General features: G+C 39.1%; 1 pseudogene; it reads left to right on the top strand.

Annotated features, from left to right (window-relative positions):
- The first annotated feature begins 484 nt into the window (after positions 1-484).
- LOC122686684 overlaps positions 485-17,254 on the top strand; it is a 68,196-nt pseudogene continuing 51,426 nt past the window's right edge.

Raw genomic sequence — 17,254 nt, 5'->3', positions numbered from 1 at the left:
TTCAAATGTGAGAAGAGTAATGCCAGTATTAAGATCTTTCTTAGATCAGTCCAGATGAAAAGTGGTTTTCTTTCCATTTATTATTGGCATTTTGAAGATTTAAAGAATTAGTAACTCAAATGCAAGACTGTATGCATCTACCTGACCTAAGCCACTACCATAGTTGCCTTGAAAAAGACAGTTTTACTGATAGGTATTTTGCAAATTAAAGCCTTCTGTCAGATGGAGAACCCAGTTCCGAGATTACCCCAAACTGTAGCTTCAGAAAGAGGAAGAGTCATAATTAACCTAAAAGAAAAAAAGAGTCAACTGTTATCTGGACATCCTAACAGTCACATGAATCACACCCATTTACTGAGTTATAGATGTGCCAGAACTAAGATTTTTAGAACAGTTCATCTGACTCAATTCACTAATTTGCACATTTGAAGAAACCAAACTCCTGACTGGGAAAACGTCTCCAAAGATAATATTTAGTTGGTTGATGAAATCTACCAACTTCTCTCCGACTATCCTGCTAGTATTAAAAGTCAAAAGCTTCTACCGTACATTGAAATATCGCTTATCAGAGGAAATGCAAGTAACATTTAATGCCAAGTTACTGGGAAGAGAACTTCGGTCTCTCCCGGGAAGAGTGTGGGAAGAAAAACCTGACATCAGAATCTTAGCCCGGAGAGCAAGGTGGGTAAGAACGACGATGAGTCTTTAGTCACGCTGGGGAGGAAGCCAAGGTTAAAGGCTGAGACGGGGGTAAAGAGCTCTATAAATTTCAGAAATCCGCGTACTTGGCACAAGAAATGATGCACAAACTTATTCTCGTGCCCAGCACACTGCTCACAGAGGCACCATGAAGATCAGTTAAAGTAACATAAGCTGTGCTGAGAGCAACCCACCAGCCAGAAAGGAACTCCATCCGCCTACACTGTGTGAACACCGACCAAGTGGCCTCTGCTGTGCCGGATTCCAGAAGTCTCAGAACCGGCTGTTCACTGCGCCATCACTGCGGGCACGCCCCGCACTCCGCTGCCCGCCTGTCCCGCGCAGGAGCCCCTTCCCACTTCCCCATCCCCACCAAGTCTCCGAGGGGCACCTACCCGCAGGCCTCTGCACTGGGTCACGGGGTCCTGGGAAAAACCGAGAGGTTCAGAGGGGCCCCAGCTCCTGCAGAGCGGTCAGGGCTGTGGCGGCCCAACGCCAGCTTCTCAACACTGCGAGGCTAGTGCTCCATCTTTGCCGTCAATTAACCGGATCCCCGGGTGGGGCTCGGACAAGGCCCCGCCCCCGCCGGCAGTTCAAACGTGGAGGCCGGGACAGGCGCACGTGGAGCCGGAGCTGAGTGGCACGTGGGGCCCACACAGGCGCACGTGGGGCTGGGGCGCATGCGTGGCTGGGGCGCACGTGAGGTTAGGGCGCACGAGGGGCTGGCGGCACATGGAGGCCCCAGCAAGCGCATGTGGGACACGTGGGGTCATTGTCTGGCGCGCAGCCAGGCACCTGCCCGCCGCGGGCCCTGGGGACTGGTGCGGCCCCACCCTCCAGCGTTCCTGGTCTCAATGCTCTTCTCCAGGCATCCAGGCGCCAGCGTCTCCGCAGGCATCCCACCCTGCGGGCCTTCCTCCCCTGGATGGCCGTCACCATCCGCCCAAAGGGGTAAAAGTACGGTCAGCTCACACGGCCTGGGTAGAAACTTTCCTTGCTAATCAGGACCAGTTAAATGATTTAACCCTACTGTGCTTCTTTCGACCTCTGGGATGCGAAGGTAATACTTTAACGAAGTTTTTTTTGTTTTATGAGAATTACAGAAACTAATCTCTATTTAGTCACTGGGTCTGGAGGATGAGTGCTTAAATGATGTCATGGTAATAAACGCACCTAGTTTTTGTTTGTTTGTTTGTTTTTTCACACATTCCTCCCTGTAAAGAACGAACAAATCAGTGTCTGGCCCAGGAGAACAATGTTAAAAGTCTGAGGGCTGGCTGCTAAGGAAATCTGTGTGGTCTCCTAAGAGAAATTGGGGCAAGGGGTGTGGATTTGGAGGGCAGGGAAATTGAAGGCAGGGAATCCAGGCTAGATCCACTGCAGAGCAAGGAGACCAATAATGAGTTTGAAAAGACCAGTAATCCAGTTGCCAGAAACTTTCTGACTTTTAAGCTTGAGAATTTTGCGGTCATTTTGTTGACGTATGTATTATCACGTCTTTTCTTAATAAGGAGAATGTTTATGTGACTTGTTTATAAATTACCATGGGGTCTAAGTGGGGGCTGACTGGAAAGAGTTCCTAGGTGTGGTTGTTTCAGAGAATACAACTTAGGAGACTGTGCCCCTGGGAGTCATGATTTAGTGCCTGAGAGGTTGTGGGAGAGGGAACAGAAATACCTGCTGTCATGCTTAAAAATTTGTCAGTCTTTTATTTTAAGGTACTCATTCCTTCTGCTGGTAGTCATATGGTTCCTTTGTAGTGACACGGTTGACTGTAGTTTCCAGAGATAGGATACAGCTCAGGACCAGTTTCAGTCACCCATTAGACCAGTTGGCTGTAGTCTGTCCCTTGGTGTTTAACTGAATGAATACATCAGCCTATCTTCAAGTACTTTGGAGACAAAAAGCTCATGTCCTTTCTGAAAACAAATCTTGACAAACACTAATGTTGTGTTTTGAAAAGGCAGGTGTTTTATTCCATTCAGGCTGCTATAACAAAAGCCCACACCGAGTGGCTTATAAAGGACAAATTTATTTCTCATATTCTTGGAGGCTGGAAGTCTGAGATGCCTGGTTAGGTGAAGGCCGTTTTCCAGGTTGCAGACTTCTGCTTGTAACTTCACATGGTGAAAAGGGCTAGAAAGCTATGTGGCAGGCCCCATATGAGAGCACTAATTCCATTCATGAGTACAGAGCCCAAAGGCCACACTTCCTAATACCATCACATCAGACCAGATTTCAACATACAAATTTGGGGGGGACACAAACCTTCAGACCACAGTAGCAGTCAGTGACCTCAGTGGTCATTTTGCTAGCTTATATAACTGTTCAAAGACTTTTCCACTAGCTTCTGCTGTATTTGCTCTCCTCATATGGAATGTTCTCTTTTCTCTCTTTTACCACTCTCCATTCTAAGCAACTTGAAGATGTTATCCAAATCTCACTTTTTTTTTTATCACTGGACAGATATTTCATATATTCAGTTAAAGTAACATAACCTCTGTTACTTTATGGTAACTGTAAGGTTACCTTCATATACTCTTTCTCTGACCTCCAACGGCAGTTATCAGGTACATTATTATTTAGCTATATATCATATAGATATATTTTACCTTTTTTAAAATTAATTTTGTTGGAGCATGGTTGCTTTAGAATGTTGAATTAGTTCCTACCTTACAACAAAATGAATCAGCCATACATATATTTCTAATTAATAGACTTGAATTTTTAGAGCAATTTTAGTTTTATGGGAAGACTGAGTAGAAAACAGTTATGTATACTTCCTCTTCCCCTCACAGATTATGTTATAGCCACCCCATTATTAATATCTTACATTTATGTATTATATTTGTTATAGTTGACGTACTAATATTGATACATTATTATTAACTAAAGCCCATAGTTTGTATTGAGTATTCACACTTACTGTTGAATAGATCCATGAGTCTTGGCAAATGCATAAAGTCATATGTCCACCATTACAATATAGAATAGTTTCACTAACCTAAAAATCCCTCAGATACCCAGTATTCATCCCTTCCTTTCTCCATCCGAGCCCTAGCAACCATTGACTTAAACAGAATGTCATACATTTGAATAATAGTGTGTAGGATTTTCAGATTGACTTCTTTTGCTTAACACTATGCATTTGAGATTTCTCCCTGTCTTCTCAACACTGAATAACATTCCATTGCATATATGGATCACAGTTTATCTGTTTACCTACTGAAAGATATCTTGGCTGCTTTGAAGTTATGACAGTTATGAATACTGCTGCTATAAACATTTGGTTCAGCTTTTTGTATACATGTAAATTTTCAGCTGCTTTAGGTAAAAATACAATTGCTGGACTACATGCTAAGGTTCTGTTTAACTTTCTAAGAAACTACAAGACTGTCCTGCAAAATGAATACTGTCTTGCATTTTCACCAGCAAAAATGAGAGTTCCCACTGTTCCATGTGTTCACCAGCATTTTATCAGTTTTGTATTTTAGATATACTATTAATAACAGGTGTGTAGTGGTGTCTCATTACTGTTTTAACTTGCTGTTCTTTAATGATTTTAAAGGTTTAATATATTTTCATTTGCTTCGTCATCATCCGTATATCTTCTTCGGCAAGATGCTTGCTTTGGTATTTTTCTTAATTTATTGAGTTGTTTATATTCTTCCTGCTAGGTTTTGGGTCCTTCATGTAGTTCACCAGTCCTTTTATCAGATGTGTTTTTTCAGATATTTTCTCCCAGTGTGTGACTTGGCTTTTCATTCTCTTCAAAGTGTCTTTCATAGAGCAAAAGTTTTTTATTTCAATGAGGTTCAAGTTTTTTTTTGTTTTTTCATAGTACTTCTGATGTTGTATCTAAATCTAAGGGCATTTTTGTTTTTTCCTGTAGCTTCTAGAAGTTTGTTTGTTTCTTTTTTTGTGTTTTGCATTTATGTCTATAATCTACTTTTTTGGCATAAGGTGTAATGCCTGTGTTTACATTTATGGTTTTGCATGTATACATATATGCAGCATCATCTATTGAAAACACTATCCTTTCTTCCTTGAATTGCATTTGCTTCCTGGTCAAAGATCAGTTGGAAATATTTCTGCAGGTCTATTTATAGGCTCCGTTTTCTGTTCCATCTATCTGTCCATTCTTTTGCCAATACGACAGTATCTTGATTAATGTAGCTTTCTAGTGTGTCTTGAATTCCTGTGAGGTAGCCTTAACCAGACAAAGCAGAGCTTTGGAAACTGTGACGAGGAGTTAAAATTTTATTTTAAATGTGAAAGAAAGCCATGAAAGGGATTTAAGTGGAAAATGACATGATCTAATTTATTTACTTATGTGCTTATGTGTCATTTTTTAATTACTTTGGATACTGTTAGGAGAATGGATAGAGGAAATCAAGAATAGAATCAGGGAAACTGGTTAGGAGGTTTTGAAACAAGTAAGAACTCCTGGAAGAGTCAGATGTCAGATTAGCTAGACATAAATATCTCCTTTAAACATTCCTCATGATTCAATAAGCATGGAATCTGAGCTGAAAATAGAAATGGTGCAGAAAAAGATCTGTTCATAAATTCAGGAATTCAAAGGTAAAATCTGACAGGCAGTGATAGTAGAATATTAAGCAGGAGATGCCAGGCTCAGATCATCTCTAATAGCCCATTGCTTAACTGAACTTGTACTCCGTTCCTTAGTGCATTTTACAAGGTCCTTAAGTGTAAAGAAATGATCCAAGGTGAGTTAAGAAAGATGTTCATCAATTAAATGGTCATTTTGTCAGATATATACTTAAAGTTATTACTTCCCTTTAAATCAGATATCTGATTAGTTTCTTACTTGAGTGTTTGATAGGTTCAATAGCAATATTTAAGGAGGTGGAGTTTCCAATGATATCCTAATGATATCCTACATTAAAAGCTAAAATCCTCTCTGGTTAGGACAGATTCCTTACCATTCACAATCTGCCTATCCTGTACCATTCCTCTACAGTGTTTTTAACCAACATAATATTAGCAGGAATAAAATCATAAACAAGTCTGTGGAGACTGAAAAAAATCTGATAAATTAATTTTTACAGAAAGATCAACAGACAGTAGATGGGTGCCAAAGGATGTGGGCTTGGAAACTATACTGCTTATGTTTGAATGTCAGCTCCACCTACCAACTGGTGACCAGAAACAAGTCAATAAGTTCTTATGTTGATACCTCAGTCTCTTCATGTGTAAAATGGAGATAAAACTGATACCTTCTTAATGTTGTTTTGAGAATTGAGGACTACCTAGAATTCTCAGTCTTTTCGTGCCTAGGAAGAACAGGAAGCTGATTCGGGGTAAGCTGTAGAAGCCTGTTCCACAGCAAGTGATGCTGAGGTAGATGGATTTAATAACAATATTAAAGGCAAGAGTGAGCAAGATACTGCAAGATTCTTCCTTGAGAGAATATGGTTGCAACATTTGGTATGCATGATGTAATCTATATCCCACTAAGTAATGACTTGGTAGAACTTGAGATAGTACAGATGTCTGAAGTTCCTGGAATCCAAGCACTAAAATTCCAACCCATCTTGGTACTATGTGTCCCATTCCTACACATCTATTATTCAAAATCTCCAAGCTCTTCAGTTCAGTTCAGTCGGTCAGTCGTTTCTGGCTCTTTGCGAACCCATGAACCGCAGCACACCAGGCCTCCCTGTCCATCACCAACTCCCGGAATCCACCCAAACTCATGTCCATTGAGTTGGCAATGGCATCCAACCATCTCATCCTCTGTCATCCCCTTCTCCTCCTGCCCTCAGTCTTCCCCAGAATCAGGGTCTTTTCAAATCAGTCAGCTGTTCGCATCAGGTGGCCAAAATACTGGAGTTGCAGCTTCAACATCAGTCCTTCGAATGAACACCCGGGACTGATCTCCTTTAGGATGGACTGATTGGATCTCCTGCAGTCCAAGGGACTCTCAAGAGTCTTCTCCGACACCACAGTTCAAAAGCATCAATTCTTCTGTGCTCAGCTTTCTCTACAGTCCAACTCTCACATCCATACATGACTAGTGGAAAAACCATAGCCTTGACTAGATGGACTTTGTTGGCAAAGTAATGTCTATGATTTTTAATATGCTGTGTAGGATGGTCACAACTTTCCTTCCAAGGAGTAAGCATCTTTTAATTTCATGGCTGCAGTCACCATCTGCAGTGATTTTGGAGCCCCAAAAAATAAAGTCAGCCACTGTTTCCACTGTTTCCCCATCTATTTGCCATGAAGTGATGGGACCAGATGCCATGATCTTAGTTTTCTGAATGTTAAGCTTTAAGCCAACTTTTTCACTCTCCTCTTTCACTTCCATCAAGAGGCTCTTTAGTTCTTCACTTTCTGCTATGAGGGTGGTGTCATCTGCATATCTGAGGTTTTTGATATTTTCTCCTGGCAATCTTGATTCCAGCTTTTGCTTCTTCCAGCCCAGCGTTTCTCGTGATGTACCCTGCATATAAGTTAAATAATCAGAGTGACAATATGCAGCCTTGACGTACTCCTTTTCCTATTTGGAACCAGTCTGTTGTTCCATATCCAGTTCTCACTGTTGCTTCCTGCCCTGCATATAGGTTTCTCAAGAGGCAGGTCAGGTGGTCTGGTATTTCCATCTCTTTCAGACTTTTCCACAGTTTATTGTGATCCACATGGTCAAAGGCTTTGACATAGTCAATGTAGCAGAAATAGATATTTTTCTTGAACTCTCTTGCTTTTTCAGTGACCCAAGGGGTGTTGGCAATTTGATCTCTGGTTCCTCTGCCTTTTCTAAAACCAGCTTGAACATCTGGAAGTTCACAGTTCATGTATTGCCAGAGCCTGGCTTGGAGAATTGTGAGCATTACTTTGCTAGCGTGTGAGATGAGTGTAATTGTGCAGTAGTTTGAGCATTCTTTGGAATTGCCTTTCTTAGGGACTGGAATGAAAACTGACCTTTTCCATTCCTGTGGCCACTGCTGAGTTTTCCAAATTTGCTGGCATGTTGAGTGCAGCACTTTCATAGCATCATCTTTTAGGATTTGAAATAGCTCATCTGGAATTCCATCCACTCCACTAGCTTTGTTCGTAGTGATGTTTCCTAAGGCCCACTTGATTTCACATTCCAGGATGTCTGGCTCTAGGTGAGTGATTATACCATCATGACTATCTGGGTTGTGAAGATTTTTTTTGGTACAGTTCTTCTGTGTATTTCTGCCACCTATTCTTAATATCTTCTCCTTCTCTCAGATCCATAACATTTCTGTCCTTTATTGAACCCATCTTTGCATGAAAAGTTCCCTTGGTATCTCTAATTTTCTTGAAGACATCTCTAGTCTTTCCCATTCTATTGTTTTCCTCTATTTCTTTGCATTGATCGCTGAGGAAGGATTTCTTATCTCTACTGGCTATTCTTTGGAACTCTGCATTCAAATTGATATATCTTTCCTTTTCTCCTTTGCTTTTCACTTCTCTTCTTCGCACAGCTATTTATGAAGCCTCCTCAGACAGCCATTTTGCTTTTTTGCATTTCTTTTTCTTGGGGATGGTCTTTATTCCTGTCTCCTGTGCAATGTCAATAGCCTCCTTCCATAGTTCATCAGGCAGTCTGTCTATCAGTTCTAGTCCCTTAAATCTATTTCTCACTTCCACTGTATAATCATAAGGTTTTTGATTTAGGTCATACCTGAATGGTCTAGTGGTTTTCCCCACTGTCTTCAATTTAAGTCCGACTTTGGCAATAAAGATTCATGATCTGAGCCACAGTCAGCTCCCAGTCTTGTTTTTGCTGACTGTATAGAGCTTCTCCATCTTTGGCTGCAAAGAATATAATCAATCTGATTTCATTGTTGGCCATCTGGTGATGTCCATGTGTAGAATCTTCTCTTGTGTTGTTGGAAGAGGGTGTCTGCTATGACCAGTGCATTCTCTTGGCAAAGCTCTATTAGCCTTTGCCCTGCTTCATTCTGTACTCCAAAGCCAAATTTGCCTGTTACTCCAGATGTTTCTTGACTTCCTACTTTTGCATTCCAGTCCCCTGTAATGAAAAAGACATCTTTTTGGGGTGTTACTTCTAAAAGATCTTGTAGGTCTTCATAGAACTGTTTAACTTCAGTTTCTTCAGCGTTACTGGTTGGGGCATAGACTTGGATTACCATATTATTGAATGGTTTGCCTTGGAAATGAACAGACATCATTCTGTCATTTTTGAGATTGCATCCAAGTACTGCATTTTGGACTCTTTTGTTGACTATGATGGCTACTCCATTTCTTCTAGGGGGATTCCTGCCCACAGGAGTAGATATAATGGTCATCTGAGTTAAATTCCCCCATTCCAGTCCATCTTAGTTCACTGATTCCTAGAATGTCAATGTTCATTCTTGCAGGCCCTTTAACCAGAATTGAAAAGAAGATACATCAAGAGGAAAACTCAGAGAAGGGGATCCATACCATGTGAAGTTCAAAAGGCTTTCATTATTAGGTTTAATATGAACAGGAACTGACATGTCAGCCACTAAATGACCTGATGGCATTGGGTCTCAAGATTTTTCGAAAAGCAGCTACTCATACACAGGAAGTATGAGAAGAGCCTACACTTCCTAGAGAATTTTGTGGATGTAATAGTAATAGTAAGTATCACTTTGGTCTCCTAGAATCTTCAGGTCTGACCAAGGTAGCTGAAATACAAGCCCTCTTGTGGTATTAACCTTGTTTGTCTAGAACTAAATAGCAGCATTTGGTCTCAACTCAGTCCAGATATTACCACCCTTATAGAGAAGCCTGGAGACAGCAAAAGCAGTCCTTGAATCTCACTTGCCTACAGCCCCAAGCTCATGTATATATAGCTTAGTACTGGGAGATGAGGGCATTTTTTACCTGTACTCTTTCCTAGAGACTCAGGATGGGAAGAAGTTGTTTAGGCAAAGTCCGTAAGATAGTCCTTTTCTATTAATTAGAGAGAAATTACATAGAATGTAAAAGAGTCCTGGTATTTGTAGATTTGCACATATACCTTCCTATCATATGCAATTGTGTTATTGTGCAATTGTGTTGTTACCACAGTATCACACCAGGAACTATTGCACAATGGTACTGCGCCCATGCCCTAGAGTCTTTTCCCTTTGTATTTAATACCTGTGTTAGTTTTATAGGCCTGTCACCAGTAATAGCATAAACTGGGTGGCTTAAACAACGAGAATTTATTCTCTTCAGTTCTGGAGGCAGGCTGGGTCTCCCCTGAGCCCTCTCCCCGGCTTGCTTCTCATCCTGTCCTCACGTGGTCTCTCCTCGCCTCTGTGTGTGCCTGCCCCTGGTCTCCTTTCCTTATTAAGACAGCTGTCATAATGGATCAGGGCCCCACCATTATGAGCCCATTTAACCTTAATTCTCTTTCTAAGGTTCTATCTCCAAATATAGTCATATTCTAAAGTATTAGGGCTTCAGTTATACTGGGGTGACAATGTCCAGTTCATTACAGTATGTAAAGAATATGTCCGCTTGATATGCTTAACATGGCTTTGTGCTGGCCGAGGACACAATGCTGTCAACCACCTGTGTAACAGGGAATGAATTCTCATCTCCAGGAAATACTCCTGCTGCAGTGGTAGAATAAGACTAATTCTCTGGTCACCTCACACTTTAACCAAAAGTGATGGCAGCAGAAAGTCTAAACTGTTTGAAACACACAAGCTGGGTGATTCTGAGAAGTCTCACCCAGCTTAATAACTTAAGCAAGTACTGGGTACACTTTGTAAATGTTAATTGCACACCTTAACCCTCTCTTGGCCCTCGCCTCTTCATCTGACTCTCCTTGATTATATCTCTGGCTTTATTCTGGAAATATTAAAGCCCGTTTCTGGCCAACTGGAATAAAGATCCATAGGAACCGAATGTTATAAATATTTGGAATAGTGAAATTAAATGACAGCAAGAGTGTTTTTCATATTTTACTGCTTGCCCTGGAAGTTCTAAGAAAGAGACATTTTTTACCATGTAATAACAATAACAGCATTTATTGAGCACTTACTTCATGAAAGGACATTTTCAAGATCTTTACATGTCTTATCCTATCTTTACGGTAGCACTGTGCTTTCAGTTATATTATTATCCTCATTTTGTGATGAAAAAGTTGTGTAGCAGAAATATTTTAACAGTTTCTCAAATGTAAAGGGCTAGCTAGAGGTACAGTTTTAAGTAAAATTCAGTCAGATTGGTGAAGTCATCACTTGCTGTTTGTGCCTTTTTTCCTGCTTATCAAGGAAGACTTATTATTCTGTTCTAAAGTGCTAATCATATTAATTAGATTAACAGAGAAGCAATGAAAAGAACTTTCCCTAAACACGTCAGAATATTTAATAGTGTGTCTTCAAAAGACTGAAATTTCAGAATACAAATGCATATTTATGAAAGAAAAAAATTTAACATTTGCCATTCTGAATGCCTGGGGTGAAATAAGCTTTGAAAACTGGGGGAAACGTCAAAGATCTTAAACCAAAGAAATACTGAGAAAATATTTCTGAAAAGTATCAAGAGCATTAGTATATTTGTATTTCCCCCAGACCCCTTTTATCCTGTAGTTATTACTTTAAACCACCTTCGTCCCCATCACACTTGTAATGTCAATTGATACAGCTTCCCCAGCTATCAAAATTCGAGCAAAACTGATTTCACCAGGCTGTTATTTTTTTTTTTTTCTTTCTAGAGGCTGGAATAGCAGCAGTAGTAGCACAGCCTGATTTCTATTAAATGTGTGGTCAGAGATCATTTTGAATAAGTCTTGTATTTCTGATAAAAAAAATAATAAAAGACAAAGCAGATAAAATGTACAAATCAACATGGTGAAAGTGTACACATACACACACACGCAAACACACATGCCCTCATTTTTCAAAGTCACATCCCGAGTTACTTTATTTTCTGTACTTGTGTTGAATTCATGACCATTAACATTGTGTTTGAAGAGAGACGACAATGTAAGGCACCAGCATTCTATAAAAATCATCAGAGACTGGAACCTGTTCCAGTTGACATGCATGCTATTCCTACAACAGTGAAAATCTTTTTTAGATATTTTTAAAATTAAAAACATTAACAAACTCATCCTACTGAATGCTGGGTAGTATTTTTTGTTTGTTTTTTTCACGTAGAAGAGAAACTGAACCACAATTGCTAGAATAGAAAAAGTAAGTCAAATACTTGACTTGGACCCCAAAGAGAACCCTTAGAAACCGTCAGCAGATACAACAGCTAGTGTGTTACCTCAGAACCAGAGAAGATTTCAAGGTCTTCGAAGTGCGTGTCCTTTAGAGCTGTTTCCTGTTGTTTTGATTTTGATTGTGAAATTCTACCCACTGATCCAGGGAAAAGACAGACCTGAGTAACCTGGCATGTCGGTACAAATAGAACTGGCATAATGATGCTGGGACTGGTTTCTTTTAAATGTTTTTTAGAAACCCTAAATAAAATTATTTTTCACTACCTGTTAATATATTGCAGATGTGCTCACATTCTGTATAGTCTATTGCATGATAATCTCCTCAAGTGTATCATGAGGTGACTGACTCATGCGATTCCTGAGGCCTTTCTTGCTCCAACATCCATCTTCCAATCTTCTTAGAATTCAAGAGCATCACTCCTTGTGTGACTCATTTGTGTAAATAATGATATTTTGAGCAGAGCAAGGGTAAACATAACACACTGGATACAAATTATGCAGTAATGTTATAACTACAAATTCATGTTTAGGTGAGGTTTTCTTATACATGGGTTTTGATATATCTTTTTTTTTTCTTTTCATGTCTGACCTCTCCTTCCTTTCTGAGCCTTCCTCTTATATGAAAAAAGCTACCCCCTTTTCTTTTGGGTAAAGTGTATATTGCAACATCTACTATCTGAGCATAGTATGGATGTATCTAATCTAGTCAGTAATTTACTTGTCAATTTACTTATTTTTTTAATTTACTTATTTCATCTTTACTCACTTTCTGCTACTCTGAATGTTCTCTCATTAAGTATTTTTGAAAAACTGTCTCTGGGTTTGTACTTACTATCAAGCCCTGAAACCTTATCCTATTTGCAAGCTATCACACAGCCAAAATATTTATTACCTGACCCTTGACAGAAAAAATTTGCTGATTCTTCTTCTAGATCTCATAATTGGATCTCAATAGAGACCAAGTCTCCTTTAATTCTCAAAGTTAAATTTGAGATAAAATTAGGTTTTTAAGCTCCCGAGTAGCTTTTATTGGGGGGGCAGCACTCTTATTATTATTTAGTATTGGGGAAACAGTGGCTGACTTTATTTTTCTGGGCTCCAAAATCACTGCAGATGGTGACTGCAGCCATGAAATTAAAAGACGCTTACTCCTTGTAAGAAAAGTTATGACCAACTTAGACAGCATATTAAAAAGCAGAGACATTACTTTGTCAGCAAAGGTCTGTCTAGTCAAGGCTATGGTTTTTCCAGTGGTCGTGTATGGATGTGAGAGTTGGACTGTGAAGAAAGCTGAGTGCCGAAAAATTGATGCTTTTGAACTGTGGTGTTGAAGAAGACTCTTGAGAGTCCTTTGGACTGCAAGGAGTTACAGCCAGTCCATCCTAAAGGAGATCAGTCCTGGGTGTTCATTGGAAGGACTGATGTTGAACCTGAAACTCCCAATACTTTGGCCACCTGATGCAAAGAGCTGACTCATTTGAAAAGACCCTGATTCTGGGAAAGATTGAGGGCAGGAGGAGAAGGGGACGACAGAGGATGAGATGGTTCAATGGCATCACTGACTCTATGGACATGGGTTTGGGTGGACTCCAGGAGTTGGTGATGGACAGGGAGGCCTGGCTTGCTGTGGTTCATGGGGTCACAAAGAGTCAGACATGACTAAGCGACTGAACTGAACTGATGGCTAGGATGTGGCGGTGTGTTTTTTTGTTTTCTGTTTTGGTGAGTTTTGGATTTTTGTGCTGCTCACTGATCTCCTCATTTTCTTTTCCTGTCTTCCCCACCTCCCACCCCCCGCCTCCTTTTATTCAGTCCTGCTCTCTTTAAATACTTTGGTTTCAAGGAGTGTATGTTCTGATTACTCTGCCTGATTACCCTCTCTTTGGTACTGGGGTGCCTTTGGTGGGCTATTATTTGGGGGGGTGGCTCCTGGAAACTTGGATCTGTTGCAGAGAGTCCCCCTACCTGATAACCCTGCAACTACAAAGACAATGGAGTTGGCTCTAGCTCCTTCCATTTAAGGGCAGGCGGTTAGCTGTCTTCACAGGCCCCAGAGAAAACTTCACTGCTCTCCAAAATCCCTGTATTCTCTCAGTGTTGAAGCAGGAAAGACTAAACTCAGCAGCCTTTTTTTTTTTTAATTGGGTGATTTGTTTTCCAACCCATCTAGTGCCTTTATAAAGTTATTCTTCACCAGTTTTATCCATGCCTCAGCTGCACTGAACTGCCCAAAGATTGTTAGAGTTTTTTGTGTAATAAAAGGGAAGTCCCATAGGATTGGAATCAGAAGAGAATGGAACCAATTTCAGCCATCATGTTCTAGAATTCTCACATATATCTCAAAAGCCTTTAAGCATATTATTTTAATTTACTTTGCTTAACATTATTTTAGAAAAAAATCAGAGCTTAACAAACATAAAGAAGCTGTGGCTACAAGATCCATTACTTTCTCTAGATACTAATAAATAAGAAAAATAACACAAATCCCTTGAAAACTCATGCTTCAGGTGAAGAGAGACCATTTAGTTTCCCATATAACCTTCTATCAGAACCCATTTTTAGAGATTATTTTTTTACTTTCTTTATTTTTCCTGTGATAGAGGAGCTCATTTAAATGTCACACCAATTAATATATCATCATGTATCATTCATTTCATCTTTTGTAAGAAAAATGTAAGAAATTGCACTTTGATGTAAAGAAGGTAATATGCCAAAAATGGAAATAATTTATTTCACTGGTCTTAATTCTTAACTAAGAGAATAAGTTTAGCAAGCTCTAGTACTAAGAGCAGAATATAATTTGTTGCCAACTTATTTTATTTCCAAGCTTTTTTTTTTTTTAACCCTGAGAAGGTAAAATATGAATGGAGCATCTTCTACCCTAAAGACAGTAGTACATTGGAAGAAAATGTCCGTTTTCTTACGAGAGTCTCTTGCACTCTCATGCCATGCGCAATAAATGTTTCACTTTCTAGTAGCAGACTTTTAAGCCCTAATAGTTGTATCACAATGCTGTCTTTATGTGAATTATATCCATATTAGGACCAAATACCTACAGATGGAGAGTGAGAAAAAAATCCCACGTAATAGATTTGTCATTTTTCCACTCTAGTTCAAAGCTATATGATTTTCTCTGTCACCGTCAATTATATTTCAAACATTTTCAAATACGTTCTCTTTTAGCTCCTATGCAGTCAAACAACAGAAATAAGAATGTGATTTTTAAAGACAGCTAAGTTATCAAAGCAGAAATGCTTTTTTAATTAAATCACCACTCCATACCATGGTGAATTTGAAATTCTTAGTAGTTTTGAGAGGAACATTTAGCAATACCCAGGAAATGTAAAACAGTGGTATCAATGAGACTTTTGCTCTAAAACACACTTATACCTCAGCCTTATTAACTGAGAGGGGTGAGCCCAGAGTCTGACTACATAGAGAGGAAGAGTGTAGGTCTCTATAGTAGGTAAGCACCTCCAGTGGCTGTTCTCCTTCACATTTATCAAAAAGTATCCATCGTTTTCTCAAACATACTTCTTGGAAGGAACTGGATAAAGCTTTCAGCCTCATAGAGGTAGTAACTGTGTACCTCAGGGACTTTTCTGTAAAGTTTATGTCCAAAGCATCAAATCTTGGAAGGTGATCCTGCATGAGAGGATTTGACAGAATGTACAGAAGGGATAGAAAGGACTCTTCAACCTTTAATGAATAGAAAACACCTTTCTCAATGCAGAAAGAATCAAGCCATGGGAATGATTTTTATCTGTAATGCATGTCACATATTGTTCCCAAAATGATTTTAGCTATCTTAGAAGGATGCATAAAATGAAAAGGTAAGAGTGTCATTTCAGAAGGAAAAAAAAAGGATGTAGGAACAGAGTGGATTTGAAAAAAAGGGGGAAAATGTCATAATAACCCACAAGTTTACCACAGATAAACCACAAAAATAGATCTGACTTACAAATTAAAAAGCTTCTAAGTTGTAAAATTTACAACATCCATGAGATAGAAACAAAACAATTGCTAAGGAGAACTGCACTATACCTCGTACTAAAGTCAGACACTACTTTCTTCTGGGGGTCCTCATGAAAAGGGTGTTGAGATGCAAATGAATCAGATGTCCCCAGAATGTCACACTGTGCTCTTAAGAGCTGAGAATTTCTTTGTTATAGAAACTTAAACCTTTTGAGATAAAGTGCTGTTATGCAATTCATCACTTTTTCTAAAAAAAAAATTCCTCAGGGTTATCTTCATAGGAAAATGTCTTTATCTGTGTTTAAATATGTGGCTTATAGTTGAAATAAAAGAGATACTGCTAAACCTACTTTTTAAAGTAGTGTCTTTAAAAAAAAAAAGAATCATATTTTAATAACATTGGATGCTACTAAATTCCATAATCAGATTTTTCCTCTTAGGAATTCACCTTTGAGTTCAGTCAAGTCTGTAAGTTTACTTTCGTATTATCTGCCCAGTTCCTCCCAGTCCACATAGCCATGACTACTGCCTTCATTCAGATTCCCATCATCTTTAACGTTGATCATTCCTGCAACGGCTTCTGACATCCTACTTTTGCTGTGTCTTGTTTTTACTTGAGTCAATCTTCTTTTCATATTCAGGTTGATTTTTCTAAATTGAAATATGTTTATGATCATCCTCTGTTCAATATCTTTCAGTTGTCCCTATAATGATTTACCTGACACTGTATGATGCAGCCTCTTATTTCTTTACTGGAGCGTTTGGAGCATTAATTCCAACACTCAGATACTTTACTTTGTCATCCTCAACAACATGTACTTTCCAAATTTTGGCATTCTTTGTTTACACATTTTCTCTTTGCACATTCTATTGTCACAATTTTAAAAAGTTTTTTTTTTTTTTAACTTCATTTAAGTGTGATTATCACGTTCTCTGGAATCACTCTTCTGGTGCCAGCCATATGGATTGGCTCATGATCATGGATGCTCCATTAGTCCCATGTGCTTTTTATCTCAGTTCTAACCCTTACCACTCTTAAAGCTCCATCACTCTTTTGTCTCCCAGGAGTCTGTGCGCCTTTTAAGGCATTTTTAGCTCTAATTCAATGTCTAATAGATTCACTTATACTTACTAATAATAGAAATAACTTTGATATATAATTCTTCCTATGAGATAGCATGTTATAAGGCTAACACATTTATACACACTTAATTCTCATAATAACTACGGGAGGTAAATATTAATCTCTATAGATAATAAAATAAGAAATGTAGAGGTTAATTTCTCAATCAACATCTAACTAGTATACCTAGTACAGAAGCCAAAAAGGAAAGGCTAAACAATTTCATTAATTAAAATTTCTAAATTTCTACA

Source organism: Cervus elaphus, chromosome 30 (assembly GCF_910594005.1).
Source record: "Cervus elaphus chromosome 30, mCerEla1.1, whole genome shotgun sequence".
NCBI lineage: Eukaryota > Metazoa > Chordata > Mammalia > Artiodactyla > Cervidae > Cervus > Cervus elaphus.
This window is presented reverse-complemented; position numbering and strand designations above follow the sequence as displayed.